The sequence below is a fragment of the Ictalurus furcatus genome, chromosome 10 (genome assembly GCF_023375685.1).
Source record: "Ictalurus furcatus strain D&B chromosome 10, Billie_1.0, whole genome shotgun sequence".
Taxonomy (NCBI): domain Eukaryota; kingdom Metazoa; phylum Chordata; class Actinopteri; order Siluriformes; family Ictaluridae; genus Ictalurus; species Ictalurus furcatus.
In genome coordinates this window covers 8,749,635-8,769,421 of record NC_071264.1, presented here as the reverse complement: position 1 = coordinate 8,769,421, position 19,787 = coordinate 8,749,635, and the positions used below count along the sequence as shown (strand labels likewise).

General features: G+C 41.3%; 1 protein-coding gene across 2 annotated transcripts in view; it reads left to right on the top strand.

Annotated features, from left to right (window-relative positions):
- The first annotated feature begins 12,972 nt into the window (after positions 1-12,972).
- Positions 12,973-19,787, top strand: part of col6a2 (collagen, type VI, alpha 2) — a 30,662-nt gene continuing 23,847 nt past the window's right edge. Inside the window, exon 1 of one of the 2 annotated variants that reach the window (XM_053634263.1) lies at positions 12,973-13,119. The gene's annotated coding sequence lies outside the window, so the exon portion shown is untranslated. The remainder of the gene's footprint in view (positions 13,120-19,787) is intronic. The other variant, XM_053634262.1, reaches the window with a different exon arrangement.

Below are 19,787 nucleotides of genomic sequence, written 5' to 3'. Positions count from 1 at the left end.
GGGGGGGGGGGGAGATGTCTTGGGGGGACATCGATAATGGCTCCTACACTCATGCTTTGTAGCCCATGTAGAAGATACCTTTTACACAAATGTTGTTTGTTCTTTGATGCTTTTCTGCTCACCACAGTTGTAAACAATGGTTATTTGAGTTTCCATAGCCTTCCTGTCAGTTTGAACCAGCCTGCCTATTCTCCTCTGACCTCTCTCATCAAGAAGGTATTTCTGCACACTGGATGTTTTTTGTTTTTTTGCACCGTTCTGTGTGAACTCTACTGAAAGTCCCACAAGATGAAGTCACTGAGATCACATTTTTTATCCATTCTGACATTTGATGTATGTATAAGTGGCCAGTGAGTTTATATTTCTTGAATATACCATTGGTAAATGCTTTTTTAATGGCAGATCTGTATTAATATGTCAAGTTTAAAATAAATAAATAAATAAAATTTTAAAAAATGTTTAAAATCATGTTTTTACGAGCTCTAAAAGTCAATTCTCATTTCTTACAAGGGAGTTTTGGATCACACATTGTTTCTCTGGCCAAATCTCATCCAACCTTCATCCTTGCCACTATAAAGGTTTCTGATGGCCAGAGTAACTAGAAACTGAACACAAATAGGTTTCTGGCACTGTTTTTAAAGAGAGGTCATGTCCACTGGGTTTACTTAAGTTAAGGAATGTGATCCATCCATTGCTGAACAACAGATTAGAATTCAGAACCTCTTTGAGGTCATCTGAAAGTCTTTCCAACATCCTCTGAAACCTCAGCTTTTGCTTCTGCAGCTGCTTTTGCTGCAGCCCTTCCTTTATGTCTGAGTTGGATTAAGACAGCTCGCAGTGAACATTACTCAGAAGACCTTCTTCTTCAGCATGATAGGCTCAGATTCAGACTTCATGTCCCCAACCTCACTGGGTACAAGGGAGAAAATGTCTCACTGAGACCATTGTGAGAGTCTCTCAAACAACCCAGAAGGTGCGCATGGGTTTTCCAGGTACATCTGTCTGGTCCCCTGTGCAACATTTCTTTCAATGTGGCCTCCCCCAACCAAGAGTTCTTGACTTCCTGCATGGAAAGAGGACTGTCTGTCATGCTACAACCATGGCTCCATGCAAAAATAACAGTACGGATTTAGGCAATGTGATAACATCCACTTCTACATTAGGTAATAAAGCAAACCCACTAGAATCACTGCTGATATCAATGGGCTCAGGCACATTGCAACCATGAGAACTCAAGAAAGCATTTCTGAACAAGAAAAAGAAAGAAAAACAGAACTCCTGAGTGACTGTTGCTTTGTCAGAACATTTAGGGGGGAAAATGGTCAGGACAGCTCTCTGCAGGTGATGTTCTCTATGAGCTACACAGATGAAAAGCGACAAGGGGGAGCTTTGGTGTCCAAGTAATTTCAATTAAGTGAGGAATTCGCAACCCTGCCTCCTTGACTCTATCTGGGTTGAGGGATTGTACATGGCCCAGAATAGTAGTTTGTCTATAAAGGTTTTTTCCAAACTGTGACACATTCTGTAACAATAACCAGATAGTATCTCACAGTAATTAAGACTTGAATCTTGCATTATTTGAGCTTGGATTGGAGCAAGCCACAACAATCTAGCCTTGAAGCTACATAATGAAACAGCACAAATAAAGCATTATCTGCCTTATTTTTCATGCTCTTGGCAGCTCACTGAAATTGGGAGGATGGTGGCCAGAATGCCTACAAAGAACTCAGGGTCATGATGCGGTTAAAAAAAAAAGCACATACATCAGGCTGCATCAGAGTTCTCCCAGGATGGACTGTCCCCAGGCAAACTGTGCAGGCATCATAGTGACTCATGCAGAAAAAAACCCGCATCCTTAAGTACAGGGACGAATGCCCAGTGTCTCTGAGGTAAGGCTGGACTACTATACGGAAAACTATTAGCAAGTTAAACAGAATCTAATTTTGCAGACTTTCTACGGCAAGCTTGAAAATGTTAGTAAAACCTTTTAAAAAATAGTGCGCTGTAGATGCCAACATGCCAAGTCAGGATGCTGTTGTTCTAACCAATAGAGCAACTAACTGAATTGAAAGATTTGTGGTAAAGTAAAATTTTAGAGTGCACTAGCTAGCAAGCTAGAATAACTCATGCAGACATGATATACTATTTTATGTAGGTGAAGAGCATGAAAAATATCTGAATGGGTATATATAGCTGACATAATCCTCTACATCACTACGTCACTATGAAGATACAGCATTTGTCTTCAGCCTAGGCAAGCTATTCGATATGTTATACCAAGTGAGCATGCCTGGTGGCTTAAGCATGTATGCCTGCCAGTTCATGGGTTCATCTGTCTTTGTTAATAAAGTGACTTCTCACAGCAGCAGCATTTTAATTAGATCCAACAAAATGACTCAAAAAATACATACATCAAATAATTTACAATCACCCTAAATATAAAATTGTATGAAGGAAATTCATTTATTCATTGACTTGAGATTCCCTGAAGTGGGTGAACTATGTACACGATATGGCCAAAAGTATGTGGACACCTGATCATAAAACCCATATGTGGTTCTTTCCCAAACTTTAAATCAGATTTAAAGCACAAAATTGTCTACAATTTTGTTCCAGCATGGCAATGCCCCTGTGAACCCAGCAAGCTCCATGAACACATAGCTGGCCAAGGTTGAAGAATATGAGATTGAAATACTTTTAGTTTCGCAAAATTTCACAGGACATCTCAAGTAGAACCTTTACTTTAGCAATATCTGCTTTTCTTGTATGCTTGTTTTAATCTATCTATCAGTTACTACTGTTTTCTTTTCATTTAAATATATTTAAGTCTAAATCTGACCAACCAATTTACTATAGATTTTCTGGTTTACAGCAGAAGATCAGTACTTACTGATCCATAAGCTACAAGCAAGGTTAAAATATCAAGGGGCTTTAATAATTGAAGGGGACTGCACCTGAGGATGACATGTTTTTGTTTTTTTGTTGTTGTTGTTGTTGTTGTTTTTTACTGATATGCTAACATAGAGTACTCTGGTCTTCATTTTGCAAGTCTGATAATTTGTCACTTTTGTTGAATATAAACTGGTAACCTAGTGGTACACCTAGTGATGTGCCTTTCTGTACATGGACTCAGTGAGCATTATGCAATTCTACATGCAAATAACTTTACACCCCCCACACAATTCCATAGAGGGTAGACTGTGGTTATTCTCTGGAAATTGGGCCCCGTTGATATGGAAGTGTTTTAGTAAGGGGGTGGAGGTTTGGCAGTACATATTAGGCTAACAGCTCCCAGCTGTCATGTCTCTAAGCAATAAGATCCAACATCTGCATGAGATCGTCTCCAGAAGGGCTTTAAGGATGATGGATGAAAGTAACCTAGATAAAAGAGCTGCACTGCAAAAAAGGACAACAGTGACAGAAACACAGAAAGCTGCAAAGGAGGTTTCTTAAAAAAAAAAAAAAAAAAAGAAAGAAAGAATACAATTATTGTTTGTTTAATTTTTTTTTGTACTGAAGTGGGAGTGAGTAACATGGAGGAGCAAAAAAAAAAAAGGTGAAGTGAGATGGAGAGAGAAAGGATGAACTTTTACATAAGCCAGCCTACAATGTGTTCCAAATGTGCTTAGTCAATTATAACTTAGAAAAGCTGGTAATCGTCAGGGTTTCACAAAAAAAAAAAAGTAAAATCAGGTTAAAATGAAATTCCCAGTGAACAACAGCACTGTGGAAAATGTGAGTCATGCACTAACCACTGAAAGTTGGCTGTCCACCAGAAAACAGAAGCAAGATGAAGACCTTCACATGGCTGGAACTTTTTTGTAGTTGTACTCTATGTGTGAGATGATTCTTCTTATTCTGCTTTCCTGATTCGTTCTGATAAGTGTGTCAGATGACTGGTGTATACCAAGACTGCAAAGACAAAATCCATAACTCACATTGAACAAAGAATGTAACCAAAAAAAAAAACCCAGTAAAAGATAACAGATTTCATATTTTGCATCATGTCACTTGGCGCATTATTTCACTCAGTCAGCAAAGTCACACTCATGAAGCTCCTGTGTTTCCTCTGGCCAGTACCCCAAGTGACGCACAACCAACAAACTAAACAACCATAAAGCCACAGCTTCTTTGCATCAAGGGGTGACTCATTGGAAGTATCCAGTCACCCATGAATTTTTTTACTCTTAATAGCAAGACTCCTCTAAAAGTCAGTTGAGACATTCTTTCCCACTGACTACAAGACTCTTTGAGTCAAGATTTTGTGAATAAACCTACTGTTTAGAAGTCTTCAGAGAAGTCTCAAATTAGAAAGCAGAAAGCAGAGAGGGACATGGTTATGTAATCGAGAATGTTGTATGTCATTATATCACATTACACTGTATGTTGAATGTAGTACCATTATATTCAAATTAATGCCACCTTTTCACTGCACACAAATTCTATATACCCCTGTCAGACTTGAGTGAGTAGTACTAGCTATGTCAGTGCACCCTGTCCTTTGTAATGTGGCATTTAGGGGTGTAAATGAATATGAATACATTATTCAGATTGAGCAGATAATGCATCGTAAACAAATAATAAAACTATAAATGGAAAGATTTACGCATGCGGATCTCGCAGGATGAAAACAAAAAAGGTTGAGGGAGCACAAGTTTTTTTTTATGAAATGCGCCATTTTAAAGAACAGCTGTTGCAGAAACTCATTGATGGTTGCCAGGTTTTCAGGGTTACTAGCCCAAACTATTCGGACATAGGAAAAGTTTAACACGTTTTTCTTCATATCCTCAGTCTGTGCAGGAGAAACAAGTTGTCAGTGGTGCACATTTCTGATTCGCAGTATCCTATCTGCAATACATGAACATCATACACAGAACCTGGTAACCCTGTTTATGGAACACAGATCAAGTTCCTTAATATTGTATGATTAAGAATTGCACTATTAGTTTTTTCGTCAGTGGATTGCTCCAGTAGTTCGACCTAAACGCTGCCTTAGTGAGCTCCAATAAAACCGTATTTCTACCATATTTTAGTACAAACAATAAAAATACTTTTATTTTTAGAGCTCCTGCTTGATATCGCCCTTGAAGAAAGTGTGCTGTGCACAGGGTTGTATACCGAATCTCTGCTGGTCTCTCTAAAATGATCAGTTTTTTTATCTTAAAATATTAAATTGTATGTTTATTGCAGGTGTTGTTCTTCGTTCTCGAATGATCAATCACCATCGTTATTAAAAGAATATCTTCCTCAAAAATCATACAGGCATTATAATGAAATGTAGGACCCCAGAAGAACGCCAAGTGCATGCAGCTTTATAGAAGATTCTGACAGTGTCCAACAAACTCTTCTGATCTTTCTGCAATGCAACATGCAACATACCCAAAAATAAATATTGTTAGATGGTTATTGTTGTCAACTGTTAATAACAGTTTCCTGATTTGGGAGGAATGTTGTTTTGAAACACAGCTTGGTTACTCACTCACATTAGACAGAAGATAGAAAGCTTGGCAGAACATTCCACAGGACATCTGGTTCAGCATGAAGTTACATAATTTAAAATATATATATAGAAATAAATAAAACATCTTTTTCCAGCAGCCCTGTTCACCGTTTTCAGTGTTACCAGGGCATATTATAGGGTTCCCATTATTTTTTATTTAAATAAATAAATAAATAAACACATAAACACATACATAAATAAATAAATAAATAAATAAATAAATAAATAAATAATCCGGTATTGTGTCCTGTGATGGGTTGGCACCGTGTCCAGGTTGTCCTCAGCCTCGCGTCCCAAGTTCCCTGGTATAGGCTCCAGGCTCCCCTGGGACCCTGTGTAGGATAAATGGATGGATGGATGGATGGATAATATAATATAATATTATATATTATAATATAATATAATATAATATAATATAATATAATATAATATAATATCATGCCATATCATATATCATAGGGGGCACTGTGGCTTAGTGATTAGCACATTTCCCTCACACCTGTGTATGTGGAGTTTGCATGTTCTCCCCATGCTTTGGGGGTTTCCTCCCCCAAAGACATTTTCAAATTGTCCGTAGTGCCTGAATGTGTGTGTGATTGTGCCCTGCAACGGGTTGGCACCTTGTCCAGGGTGTCCCCTGCTTTTGGAGAATCCAGTATAGATAACACCCATTGCCGCTTTAATCAGAATAGAAAAACAGAATTAAGCAGATATGTATACAAATGCAGTTAATACTAATTAAGTTAGTGACATATAGAAACGTACATTACTAGCACTAGCACTAATGAAATGATATCTGTGATCTACATAAAATGTGGGATTTGAAATGGAAAAAAGTTCTCTCTCTCTCTCTCTCTCTCTCTCACACACACACACACACACACATTGTATTTCTACCTAGATAACTAGCCAACTACCTTGCAACAACGAAATGCATTGGAACACAACTTTACAAGGAACGTGCTGCTTTATTCTGAGTAACAATATCCATGTTACCAAATGATGTGGGACTATGAAGTTAATGTGGAATTTTAAATGCAAAACAATTGATACCTCACTCCCTTCACATTTTTCAACTGAATTTCAACTGAAAGTCATTAATTCTAGTCATGTGGAAACACTCCTTCAAAAAGTTGAATATTTTCGGCACATTCTCAGCCTCAGCTGGATCTGATAAATGACTTCAGAATGACTAAAATGATCATATATGGTTGACTAATTCCAGATTCAATCACTAACTACATGAAGTTAATATAGTGCTAGTGATCATGTTAATTGAGGTATGGCCTGTGTTAGGTCTGCACCATACATAGCACTTTGAAACTTGCCCAAATACAGTATCTATATCTTGGTCTAATCCATCCATCCATCCATCCATCTTCTATACCACTTATCCTTTCTTCAGGGTCACGGGGAACCTGGAGCCATTCCTTTGTTGTGCAAAAGTAGATTAGCATTCAGTATGGAGATGAATTTAGTACCTGACCAGATTGTTGAACTATAAGTATGTTATTCTTCTGAGCGCTTTAAGTTTATATTTATTCTGTTAAACAGTGGAAAGGCTGAGCTGTATTCGGCAAATGGTAAAATTTGGTAAAACTTCATGCATGTGTGGAAATATAAGGTTGGTCATCATTCTGGGTGGGATTTTAGTCTGTAGCAAGCTTTGGGAAAGTGTAGTCATACCTTGCGTATGAGTCATTCAGGGCTTGGGACAGAACAGCCACAGTCCCCCTACCCCCCCCCCATCTCTCGCTCTCTCCATTTCTCCTCCTCTCTCTCTCTCCCTCTCTCTCTCTCCTTTTTAAGGAAATTCATCCTCTTTGAAAAGACAGAGGATAAGAGTAAATATACTGCAGCCTACTAAATCCTGGCGGTGCTCCATCTACAGTCTGAGCTTAAATGCCTTTTCCTCTCTATTAACTATATTAAGGAATCTGAAGAGTAAAAAGTATCATCACCTCTTCATCAGGCAGCAGAACACGCAGCTATACGTTCGTAAGATATTCCGCTATCTGAACATGCTTGGCAAAGCCTTCTCTTTGGTGAAAGAGTGAAGACTGAATCATGATGAATGGAAGGCTGAGGTTTGAACACTAGCCCAGTGGTTTTTGTATTGCGGTCCCGGGTAAAAAGAGTTCACGCTGCGGTCTTGATGGATAATATTAAAAGGCATTAAGAAAAAGACGCAGTCAAAGTCAACAGCACTCAAAGTCACAGTCAAATAACAGCATCACAGAGAACCAAAAACCTTACCGTAACCATTATCTGACCACACATCGCAATGGCCTTGACAGCCACAGCCACACAACTGTTGAGACAAAGTCTATTGCTTAAAGCTGTGCTTGAAAACACAGGATTGCATGTAAACAATGACTCTGTTCTGCACGTTATAAGTATTTTACCACACACAGTCTGTTTGAAGGTGTAAGGAAAGAAAAGGGAGGATTAAACACACATGAAGGATATCTCTATCTCTGTGCTTTGTAATTAGAATTGTTTGAGGGAATAGATGAGTAGGGGGAACTGAGTGAATGTATGAAAGTCTGAGTGTGTGTGTGTGTGTGTGTGGGAGGGTGTTTGGTATGTTGGTTGTATATATTATGTACTGACTTTTGTTAGAAGCCATAGTTATATGCGGTGTCAACGTTTTGGCATTCATTCCTCTATTTTGTTTAAAGCCTGCTAAAACAACTTCAGCTGAATGCACTTAATTACCACAGTATGTTCCACCAAACAGAGCGAGTACAACTGCTCCATTTAGGTCTTTACATCTTATTTATAAGAGCAGAGCTCATGACTTGCTGGTATACCATATAAAGCAATGTCATTTACTCAGTACAGTAAACATGCTATAAGGGAGAGCTGCAACAGCCTGTGCATACGTGTTTATATATACATTTTCCCCAGCACAATATATCATGTTGCCTCCTCAGTCCCATGGATGAGATTGTATTGAGTTCAAGACTCCTCCATGCTCTTATGTAAGACAAGATTAGAGGGGTTCCAGCTGAGTCCTGGACTGCAAACAGGAGATATCCCTTCTTCATATCCGGAGTCTCTAGAACATAAACATGCAGGGTCTAGCACTTTTAATAGCTACTGAGCTACATATGGAGCAGAGCAAAACTGAATAAATACAGTCCCAGACAAAATGAATAATATAAATATCTTAGAATAAAATCTTACAATTTAGAAAGTAACAATGTGTTTTCTGCTTCAAATGTTAGACACAACACACCGGCTTTTACTTTTTCATATTACTTTGTATTATTCATTCAATCATATTCAGTTACAGCGTTATCCTTGCCAGGGTCACTGAGACTTTCCTGGAAACACTGGAAGTAAGAAGGGAGAATTCACCACGGATGGAACGCCAATCTTTTACAGGGCTGCATACATGCAAATTCACACACTCATTCACACACATTCAATCTTTAAACAACGACTACCATGCTGCCTACTTGTTATTACGTGTGTAGGTATTTTAGGGAGTTTTTTCTTGACATTATTCGCCAAAGAGACACTGCTTTGATTCTTCTTTCCCACTGCAAAAAGCAGTGGAAATGGATAAGGCATCAGTGCAGCTTTTCCTGTAGCACAGCAAAATCCCAGCTTACATATGTTTGCCAAATACTTAACAAAGTCTCTAGGGACCTGCTCTTAAAATGAAGTGTTTCCGTGAGTCACCATAATTGAAACAGGGCATAGTTGTGATGTTCTGTAAAAATAGCTGCCCAGAGGAGAGAAGCTCAGAATCAGCAGCACTGCAACTCTACAAGGAGACTCCCACTGAAAGCAGGAACATTTGTTGTTTTGTCCATTAAACAATGCTGCCTAAATAGACTTCATGTTTTCATAATTGATAGAAGTGGCAAAAAAGTTTCAAAAACAGCAAAAAAAAAAAAAAGTGTTGACAACAAACATGTCTAATCAGAACAACAAACTTGTCTATGTACTGTATAACATTCATGTCTGACTGTAAATAAATGCAATGATCCAGAGCCAAAGTAATATACATTAGATAGAATATCAAGTTATTAGACCAGGGAGTGTGGTTACGTGAAGAATATCTAGACATCTGGACATGGTGAAAACAAACACTCAAGGAAACAAACTGTCAGCGTGTTTCAAAAAGAAAACGCCCACTACCATTAAGAGTTTCAGCTCTGTCTGTTTGTGAGCACCCGATGAAGACCTGAGGCGGGGGTTTTTTTTGGTTATAAACCTACATAGATTAGTACAGGAAGTAAAGTCTGGAATCACTAACGACTCGTTTCAGTTGTTCAGAATCGGTTCCTTCTTTTAGGAGTCAATAACTCTGCTTTGATTTTTTACACTTTGCAGACTTTTTACATTCATGAACAGCTCTATAACACACTACGTGAGAGGTAATATTTGAAAAAGCATAATAGGTGCACTTTAATGCTGTAAAAGATCAGTGTAAGAGTTAATGCAGTACTGTAGGGTTAATTCAATACTGGGGGTTTTGCTGTACGGTGTTAATGCATTGTCACTTAGTGCACTCACGCCAATTTCTCTTTGTTCTCCTGAAATCCCATTGCCTCTTGAAAGAAAGCAAATCTGTCCAACAGTAGGGTTGTCCATATTTCAGTGTGAACTGAATACTCTGTTCCAAAACCACAAAAACAAAATGCAGCTGTGTTTATGGTCATCTTTGGCTGCATTTACATTGCATGTGGTGACTCAGTGGTTAAAGGCTCTGGGTTACTGATCAGAAGGTCAGGAGTTCAAGCCCCAGCACTGCCAAGCTACCACTGTTGGGCCCTTGGGCAAAGTCCTTAACCCTCAGTTGTTTAAATTAGATAAATGTAAGGCGCCCTGGATAAGGGCGTCTGCCAAATGCCGTGAATGTACATGCCTTTTAGTGAATTACTGCTCTGATCTGATATGCTCTTTAAAAGAACCAACATGTACATGTTTTCCAAAATAATAGTCTGCAAAAAATATCATTTTATTTTGTAGTCACATCTCACATCTACATCTGAATGTAACTTTCACTGAGTGCAAAAGTGCACTGCAATACGTACCGTAAAGGCACAGCAGTACTTGCCACAAAAAGATTTATTCAAGTTTTTTGAACATGCACCAGCCATAGCCAGAGAACATTCTGTTCAAAACTGACCACCGACGTTCCTAATGCTAGTGACTGTTACCTGTAGCTGTCACCAGATGATTAGTCAGAAAATTTGGAAATTAAAAGGTCACTGAAAAGGGTAATCCAAAAAGTTTACTTTTTCAGTTCAACATTTCAATTCAAATGTATCCACCAATTGTGCCCTGTGATGTACTGGCACCCTGTCCAGGGTGTACCCCGCCTTGTGCCCGATGCTCCCTGGGATAGGCTCCAGGTTCCTCGTGACCCCGAAAAACGAGTAAGCGGTAGAAGATGGATGGATGGATGGATGGATGGATGTATCCACCAGTCAGAATTTTACTCACCAGTCAGAACTTTACACAACCTATCTTCCTAGGCTAAAATACGATATGTAAAAATATCAAATATAAGTAGCGAGGAAATGCAGGTTAATGTTCTGTTAAAGCAATAGTGTAACCAGAAATACAAAATTAGGTGTATCTATAGAAGATAATGGTATTGCCACACCTGAAGTTAAACAGGAATTCCAGCTGTTCTTTTGTGAATCAATCAGCTCAGCTTATCAATAATGGATCCTGACCTTCCTGGACTTTCTGAACGGAAGACATCAGTCTGTCGGGATTAGCGACATCTCCAGCACCACCACACCGAACACCATCATCCCCCAGGTCTGTGTGCTCATTCCAATAAAAACCCACTTGACTTGACTTGACTAAAAGCCAACGCTTTCATCTCCTTTCAGTGGCTGCTCTCCAGCTTTTTCCCTTCCAAAACCAACATGTTGGTCTTGGCCTAGCTATAATCTAAACTGTTCTGTAAAATTTTAGTTCACTTTCTGACTAACAGAAAATATTTTACTTTGCATTCTGTTTGTTTTCAAATGTATTTTAGTTAATGGAATACCAGCAAGGTGCTCAAAGGCAATTCTAGGCCTTATTTAGGGAGGGGCTTCAGCTTATCTCAGCCCCCGTGTTCAGTCAGTCTTTCTCCAACTCTGTTAAATTCATCATTTAATTGTAGTTTAATGGTGATTGTAGTTTTTTCACCTTTTAACTATTTTCACATCTCTTTTTATAAGCGTGAAAGCTGACAAACATAGTGGTGTAACAGGAAAGGATCCAAAAACTCTGCCTACACTCCTCTATCCCTTTTATGATTGCTTGGTTTAAACAGAACAATGTGTCTAGCACATGGTTACGCCGCAGCCCTTTGATCGTTTAACTTCACCCATGACACCAGTACTGTTTTGTATTTAAAATATATTTTCATTTAATTCTCATTCTCTTTAGTACCAATGAAGCGCAGCTTAGGCCCAATTTGCCCTGCTGCACTTTAGTGGTTTAATGTACAGCCTATAAGTCCACTAAAACGAAGCTTACTTAAAACAAATACGAATGATAGTTTTAATATTGTACTTAACGCTGTAAGTTTGATCATCCTCCTCTTCCACTTTCCTGATGAAAACACATGATCAGTGATACTTAAACAAATCATAAAAAACTTTAAAGTGAAGCAATTTTGGAACCACCATAGGATACACTACATGGCCAACAAGTATGTGGACACCTGGCTATCACACCCCATGTGCTTGTTTTCATTCATTCCAAAACTAAGGACATTAATATAATGTTGGTACCTCTTTGCTGTTATAACAGCCTCCAGCCTTCTTGGAAGGCTTTCCACTAGCTTTTTTTTTTTTGGTGTAGATTTGTTCCCATTCATCCACAAGAGCATTAGTGAGATCAGGTACTGATGATGGATGAGAAGGTCTGGGGTTCAGTTGGCGTTCCAGTTCATCCCAAAGGTGTTCAGTGGGGTTGAGGTCATGGATCTGTCCAATACACTCAAGCTCTTCCACTCCAACCTTCATAAACCATGTCTTCATGGTGCTCGCTTTGTGCACAGGGGCATTGTCGTGCTGGAACATGTTTGGGGTCTCTTAGTTCTAGTGAAGGGAAACTGTACTGCTACAGCATACAAAGACTTGCATGCAGTTGTACGTCAGAAGCAGAAAACATTACTGTGGTGTGTCAGATGCAGAGTTAGATGTCACAGGCACGCTCTGGGTATGGCAGTCCTTTCAAGGTTTGAGGGTTTGAAACTCTGAGGTGTGTGAAGTGTGTGTATGTGTGTGGATTGGGTTAGGGTGGGGGATGGGGGAGTGGGGGGACTATTAAGGAAATTATTTCTGAACCCGCCATCTCAAGCTCTAGTCTTCACATAATAGAAGAGTAGGGAATGTAAAATGGGAGAGGGATAAGGGTTCGGCAGTGTGGACACACAGCTCCCCCATGTGTGCACAAGGTTCTCCACCAGTGCGCAGAAAGAAGGAGGGAGTTCCAGGGAGGAGGCGCGCACTCACACATACGCACACTCACAGTGAGTCCTCTTCTCTTCTGCCCTTTTCCAGCTTCACTTTTTATCGGAATGTACACTCGATAGACTGTATCTTCTCATTATTCCCGGATATCCTGAAGGATTTCTGATCCGGTTAGGTGAGGTGAGTGTCCATTTTTCTTAAAACTCTGCGTCCTCCTTGGAGTACTCACAGGCAGGGTGATGGAGAAAAGATTCTCATTAGAACCACTAGCTTTGCATTCCTGTGAGCCTTCATGTGTGTGTGTGCGCTTGTGAGGGGGGAAGAAAGGACAAAATTTTAAGCTTTGCTTTATGAGTTTGCAAAACTCAGAGTAAAAATTCTGTATGTATAACACAATTCTGTTTATTTTTGTGCATGATATAGATTTATTCTAGGGTTTATAAACTCTGTAGTACTCCACTGGATTGTAACAGCAAAATGCAAAGACGGTTTTTTTGCTCAGATCAAGATGTTCAAATAAAGTACATTCCCCATCAGTTCTCATGTAGAGTTTCCATTACTAAACCAGTGTGTGATTTTGGAGGATTTGGGTTGTGTCATCAGCCTTGCTCATATAAACAAGCCATAATGTACATGAGTAAAGTTGGTTTATTGTGCAAAGAATGTGTTAACTTTTTTCTTCCAGATGAGATGGTTAAGCCACGGCTCTTTGATCGTTTAACTTCACCCTTGACACCAGTATTGCGACTTAACCTCCCGTGACTACAGTCTGATTCAGACCGTACAGTTTTAATAGTTTTAATTCTAATTGTTTAATGCATTTTAATTTAATCCCCATCCTGTTTAGTACCAATTGAGTACCAATTTGCACTGTTGCACTTCAGTGGTTTCATAAAGGGGACAGTGGGGTGAGCTGAGGCAGTTTTTACTTGAAGTGCCTTTAAAGTCAGGGCATGACAGTAATGTTTCCAATTAAAATATGTACATACATATCAGGATGTGTTGCATCCCTGTGAATAATCACTTCGGATCTAAAATAAACTGTTTTCAAAATATGAGTTTCCCAAAAAAGTGGTCTCTTGGTTCAACTTGCCCCCAATGAGGGGTAAGTTGAGTCAGGGGAGAGGATATGTTGAGCCACATGGGGGTACATTGTGAAATTGATTATGTTGAAGTGAACATTTTCACCTTATATGCTATATCAAAGCAAGACAAATTCAATACCAAATGACTTTTATTTAAAGATAACGTTTACAACTTTAAAAGCCAATATATGATTATCCTGTATTGTCATCTTTTTATTTATCCTTTATTGATCCATTGCCGTTTACATTGAGATTTAGGTAACAAGTTAAAGCTATAATCTCTAAATAAATGCACAATTTGTTGTTTTTGTTTTGTTTTGTTTTTCACTAGTGTAACTATTATTAACAATAGTCATTTTGTGGGTGCTTCTCTATGCTAGCCACAAGGTGATGGTTGATATTTCCTGGGGAAATAATTATTAATATTACAGACTTCTATAAATGCACACTTTCTGCAAGCTCTGTCTCAGTTTCTTTATCAAAGACTTGATTCACATGTCCTGTTATCTTATACCCTGTTCTCCAAGTTGTTTCAATTCCATATTTGCTTTAAAGTCACCCTGTCAATCCTCATGTCACTTACCACTTGACATATGGACCTCCCATTCTGTACCTCTCACACTGCTCTGCTCCTCTACAAGAGGAGGTGAAGCCCTGTCGATCTTCCATTTGTAGAAGGTGGCACAATGGTTTTTGGTCTAAAATTCAAAATGTCACATCATTTCCCTGATAAATTGACCTAACTATATACTAATAGCATGGCCTCATATTGTAACGTCCTAAAGCATTACTGCATGTGTGAGATTTTCTCAAACTTGGTTATAGTTGTTCAGACACAAAAATCATGACTCCTTGAACAGAACGAAAATCACATTGAACAGAAAAATAGGTTTGTTTGTTTTGTTTAACTTAAATGTGCTCACCATTTACTGTATTCTATGGGCCTCTCTCCATCACTGGGTGAGTAAAATGGATGACTCTTCACAAATGTGTGGTCACATGACCAATTTTGTCTATGGCTGCCTAGAAATAAGGGGTGGCTCAACTTCCCCACAGGTTCAAATCACCTCGCTCTCCCACTACAGCCTATAAATCCACTAAACCTAAGCCTTCTTAAACCAAATAGAAATAATATTTTAATATTGTACTTAAAGCTGTGAGTTTCATTTGTATAAATATTAAGTGAATTCCGGACGGCTTCCTACACTGTACAAAGAAATTGATTGTAAATTGTGCAGTAATTTACTGGCAGCAGGGTTGCAGTAACGTGCTGTAAAAAATCTGCAGTAAACAACTTTAAAACATATTTACAGTAAAATACTGTAACATCATACGCAGTAAAAAAAAAAAAAAATCACATGTAATCTTGAACATTTGCTCATTTGACTGATGCTTTTTAAACAAAGAAGCAACTTACAATTAATGGAGGATACAACTGTACTGAAGGTTAAGGGTTTTGCTTGAGGACCCAACCATGGTAGTTTGGCAGTGGTGGTATTTGAACCTACAACTTTCTGATCTGTAGCTCAAAATCCACCATAACTACCGCAACTGCATTCTTTTAGCGTGACTTAATTCAATGGTAGAAGTGGTCGGTTGACGTGGTTGTCTTGGTTCAGTGGTTAAGGCTTTGAGGTACACTTTAGAAGGTGGTTTGCTCAAATCCCAGCACTGCTAAGCCCCTTAAATTTTAGTTCAGTTATAAGTGTTTGTTTTAAAAGCCAACCATCATCCAAATAAACAAATGTACTGGATTATATGCTATTTTATACTGTGTAAGATATTACAGTATTTTACTGTAAATATGTTTTACAGTTGTTTTATTACAGTGTACTTTTATACCAGTGCACTATATGTGAAGGGATGCCTTCTACACCCTATATAGTGAACTGTATGTTGACACATTGGCAAAATGATTTAACACAAAGGGTTAGCCATGATAGAGTGCCCCTGGAGCAGTTAAGAGTTAAAGGTCTTGCTTGAGGGCCCTATAGATGCAGCTTGGGATCCAACACATCCATTAATGAAATCACCTATTTTTTATCTCTTGCCAGAGATATTCAATATCAAGTGATTACATGCAGTCAAAATGGCCACCCACATGTTTTGTATGAGCTCACAAGACAGAAGCTAGTGAATCCAGAGGTCAAAGTTCACCTAGTTTGGTGCAAAGCAAAACTAACCACTGCTAGAAGTAGTCTTTTGTGCATCTTTTACTCGTTAATTTTATTTTTGTTTAGTGGCTCTTGCATTGCTATATCAAGAGGTCAGATATTGTAAATGCTACTGATAAAAGAAGATAGAATCAAATATTTTGGCACCTCTGTTTGGGTTGGAGGTTGCAGGTTTTGCATATGTTACATTAATAATACCAGTGTTTTATAAGACACTTTGTGAATGTTATACATTTGTCAAGGGTTGTCATCATTTTGCAATTTAAACGGTATAATTGCATCCTCTGTCCCTTATTGAACAAAGTTGTATACAGTCAAATCTGACTGCAAAACAAGCATACACAAATTCCACTGACAGTTTCATTATGATCATATCAGGATACTGAAAGTCAAAGTAGTGTTGTATTTTAAAAACTATATCAAAAAATACGTTTGATGACACTTTTATTTAATGACATTGAAATGCATTAGTTAACAATGAAAAGGAAGGGAGCAAATTTTGTACAGATTTTAATATTAAATCAGCTGCTTCCACAAAAAAATGTCATATTTCTAAGATACTGCGGGTATTGCAGTATCTTTTTTATAATACTGAAATACCCAAAATATATCTCAGAAATGTGACAATTTCTCACAATATCAATATTGTCACATATCGTGACGGAGCGGAGATAGGACGGATGCAAGTGCAGTATGAACAGTTGTTTATTTTAAAAGAGAGACAGGCAGACACATCCAAAACGTGATCCATAAATGTAATCCAAAACAGGCGAAGGTCAGGCGATCGGCAAACAGGCATACTTCAGGGTTAAACATGAATCAAAGTCGTGGTCACGGAAAACAGGGTCAATAAACAAAACGAGAAACATGAACTATGACGAGGAACTGGGAGCGGATAATCCAGCGTGAACTACCTCTAAACATGGAACGTGACTATGACTACTAAACGAACTAATCTAACTATACTATAATCTTCCGCGTTGCGTGCTGGGAGGCGCGCGGTATATATGTGGACATGATCAGCGTCTAAACTGCTAGCAGCTGAGGGCAATACAGACACACGTGAAATCCCAGCCAATGACAGAACAGGGAGGAGACATGACAGAAACATAAACAAAACACACGTGTCCAGATGTCACTACTGTCACCAATGGAAAAGCAGGTGCTCGCGCATTCGCGCTTAGAGCACGCTGCTTCCAGGGGAAATCATGACAGAACCCCCCCCCCCCCCCCCAAAGGTATTACTCCCGGAGTGGCATGAGTCATCCCATTTCATTGGCGGCCCCGGCCCCCTGGGCTGAATGTCCCAAGCAGAGCCAGGAAACCGCACGGTGTTCTTGGCGGCGCAGGGAAGCGGAGCGACATCCCTGGCTGAACAGGGACGCAGAGTAACGACCACAGCCGGGTAGACAGGCTGAGCGACGTCCTCGGCGGAGCAGGACAGCGGAGCGACGTCCTCGGCGGAGCAGGACAGCGGAGCGACGTCCCCAGCTGAACAGATAGGCAGAGCGACGACCACAGCCGGGCAGACAGGCTGAGCAAAGTCCTCGGCGGAGCATGAAAGTGGAGCGACGACCACAGCCGGGCAGGCAGGCTGAGCGGTGTCCTCGGCGGAGCATGAAAGCGGAGCGATGACCACAGCTGGGCAGGCAGGCTGAGCAACGACCACAGCCGGGCAGACAGGCTGAGCGAAGTCCTCGGCGGAGCATGAAAGCAGAGCGACATTCACAGCAGGGCAGGCGGGCTGAGCGAAGTCCTCGGCGGAGCATGAAGGCAGAGCGACATCCTCGGCAGAGCAGGAAAGCAGAGCAATGTACTCAGCAGAGCAGGAAAGCGGAGCGACGTCCCCGGCTGAGCAGGAGGGCAGAGCGACGTCCCCGGCTGAGCAGGAGGGCAGAGCGACGTCCCCGGCTGAGCAGGAGGGCAGAGCGACGTCCCCGGCTGAGCAGGAAGGCAGAGCGACGTCCCCGGCTGAGCAGGAAGGCAGAGCGACGTCCCCGGCTGAGCCTGCAAGCTGAACTTGGCTGGTCATGTCAGCAGACTGGGATGTGAGCAGAGCTTGGTTGTCCGTGTCAACAGACACTTGGCTGTGCGTGTCAGCAGACTCGGGCGTGAGCAGAACTTGGCTGTGCGTGTCAGCAGACTCGGGCGTGAGCAGAACTTGGCTGTGCGTGTCAGCAGACTCGGGCGTGAGCAGAACTTGGCTGTGCGTGTCAGCAGACTCGGGCGTGAGCAGAACTTCGGCGACCGGGTCGGTAGACTTGGGCGTGGGCTGAACCTGGGCGACCGGGTCGGTAGACTTGGGCGTGGACTGAACTTGGGCGACCGGGTCGGTAGACTTGGGCTTGAGCTGAACGTGGTCGGCCGTGTCGTTAGACTTGGGCGTGAGCAGAACGTGGTCGGCCATGTCAGTAGACTTGGGCGTGAGCAGAACTTGGTTGTTAGGCTTAGATATTAGCGGAACTTGGTCAACTGGATCAGCAGGCTTGGACGTGACATCAGGAACTTGAGACTTGACTTGGATTTCAGAGACTTGAGACTTGACCTTCAGAGACTGGAGACTTGACTTGGACTTCAGAGACTGGAGACTGGACTTGGACTTCAGAGACTGGAGACTGGACTTGGACTTCAGGGTTGAGCTCTGGTGCTGGAGCCTCCCTGTTGACCTCTAGCTGGAGCTCGGCAGGTGAGCCCACCTCGTGGGTCTCAGGTTCGAGATCTGAGGTCGCCAGGTTGACCTCAGGCTGGAGCGCCGGAGCTGAGACCCTCCCGTAGGTCTCGTGCTGGAGCTCTGAGGCTGCCATGTGGACCTCTGGCTGGAGCTCGGTGGGTGAGACCTCCTCGTGGGTCTCAGGTTCGAGCTCTGAGGTCGCCAGGTTCACCTCCGGCTGGGGCTCAGGTGCTGAGACCTCCGATGGGCACTCCGAGGTCACCCTGTTGACCCCGGGCTGGATCTCTGCACGGGCTCTCCGGTGGAGTTTCTTATGCTCCCACCAGCTGCTCTTGAAGCATTCCTGAGAGCAGTAGAATGCTTCCTGGAGACCCCATTTTTTGCAGGTAGGTCTCCCTCCTGCAGCCCTCAGACATGCATGTCAGTGCCACCTCCTCCACGTTGGCTGGAACCTGAAACAGATCGGTGGAGGCTGACCTGTCAATCCCCTCATAATAGAGGTTAAAGGGCAGGTCAGGCTGGGGCTGTCCATTGACTCTCCACCCCAGTAAATCCAGACCATGAATCTGCCCTGGTTGCATGAACTCCTCCATAAAAAGTTTTGCAAATTGAGTGACATCCTGAAGGGCAGAGGACCCAATGCTCACCAGCTGCTCGGCCCAGTCACGGGCCGGACCGCAAAACCTGGACACCAAGAACCCGATCCACTGTCTCTTAGTAGGCTTGGGATACGCCAGGCTGCAGAAATATTCCTGGCAGCTGAAGAGGAACTCCAGCGGGTAGCTCCCCAACCCCGCTGTCTCTGGCGGCAGTTCAATGGCGTCCCGCTGAGGGGACTGCACAGACAAGAAATGCGGCCAGTAATCCGAACGTTTCCCGATACGGTATTGTCCTGCTACTCCCATTGTAGCGTGATGT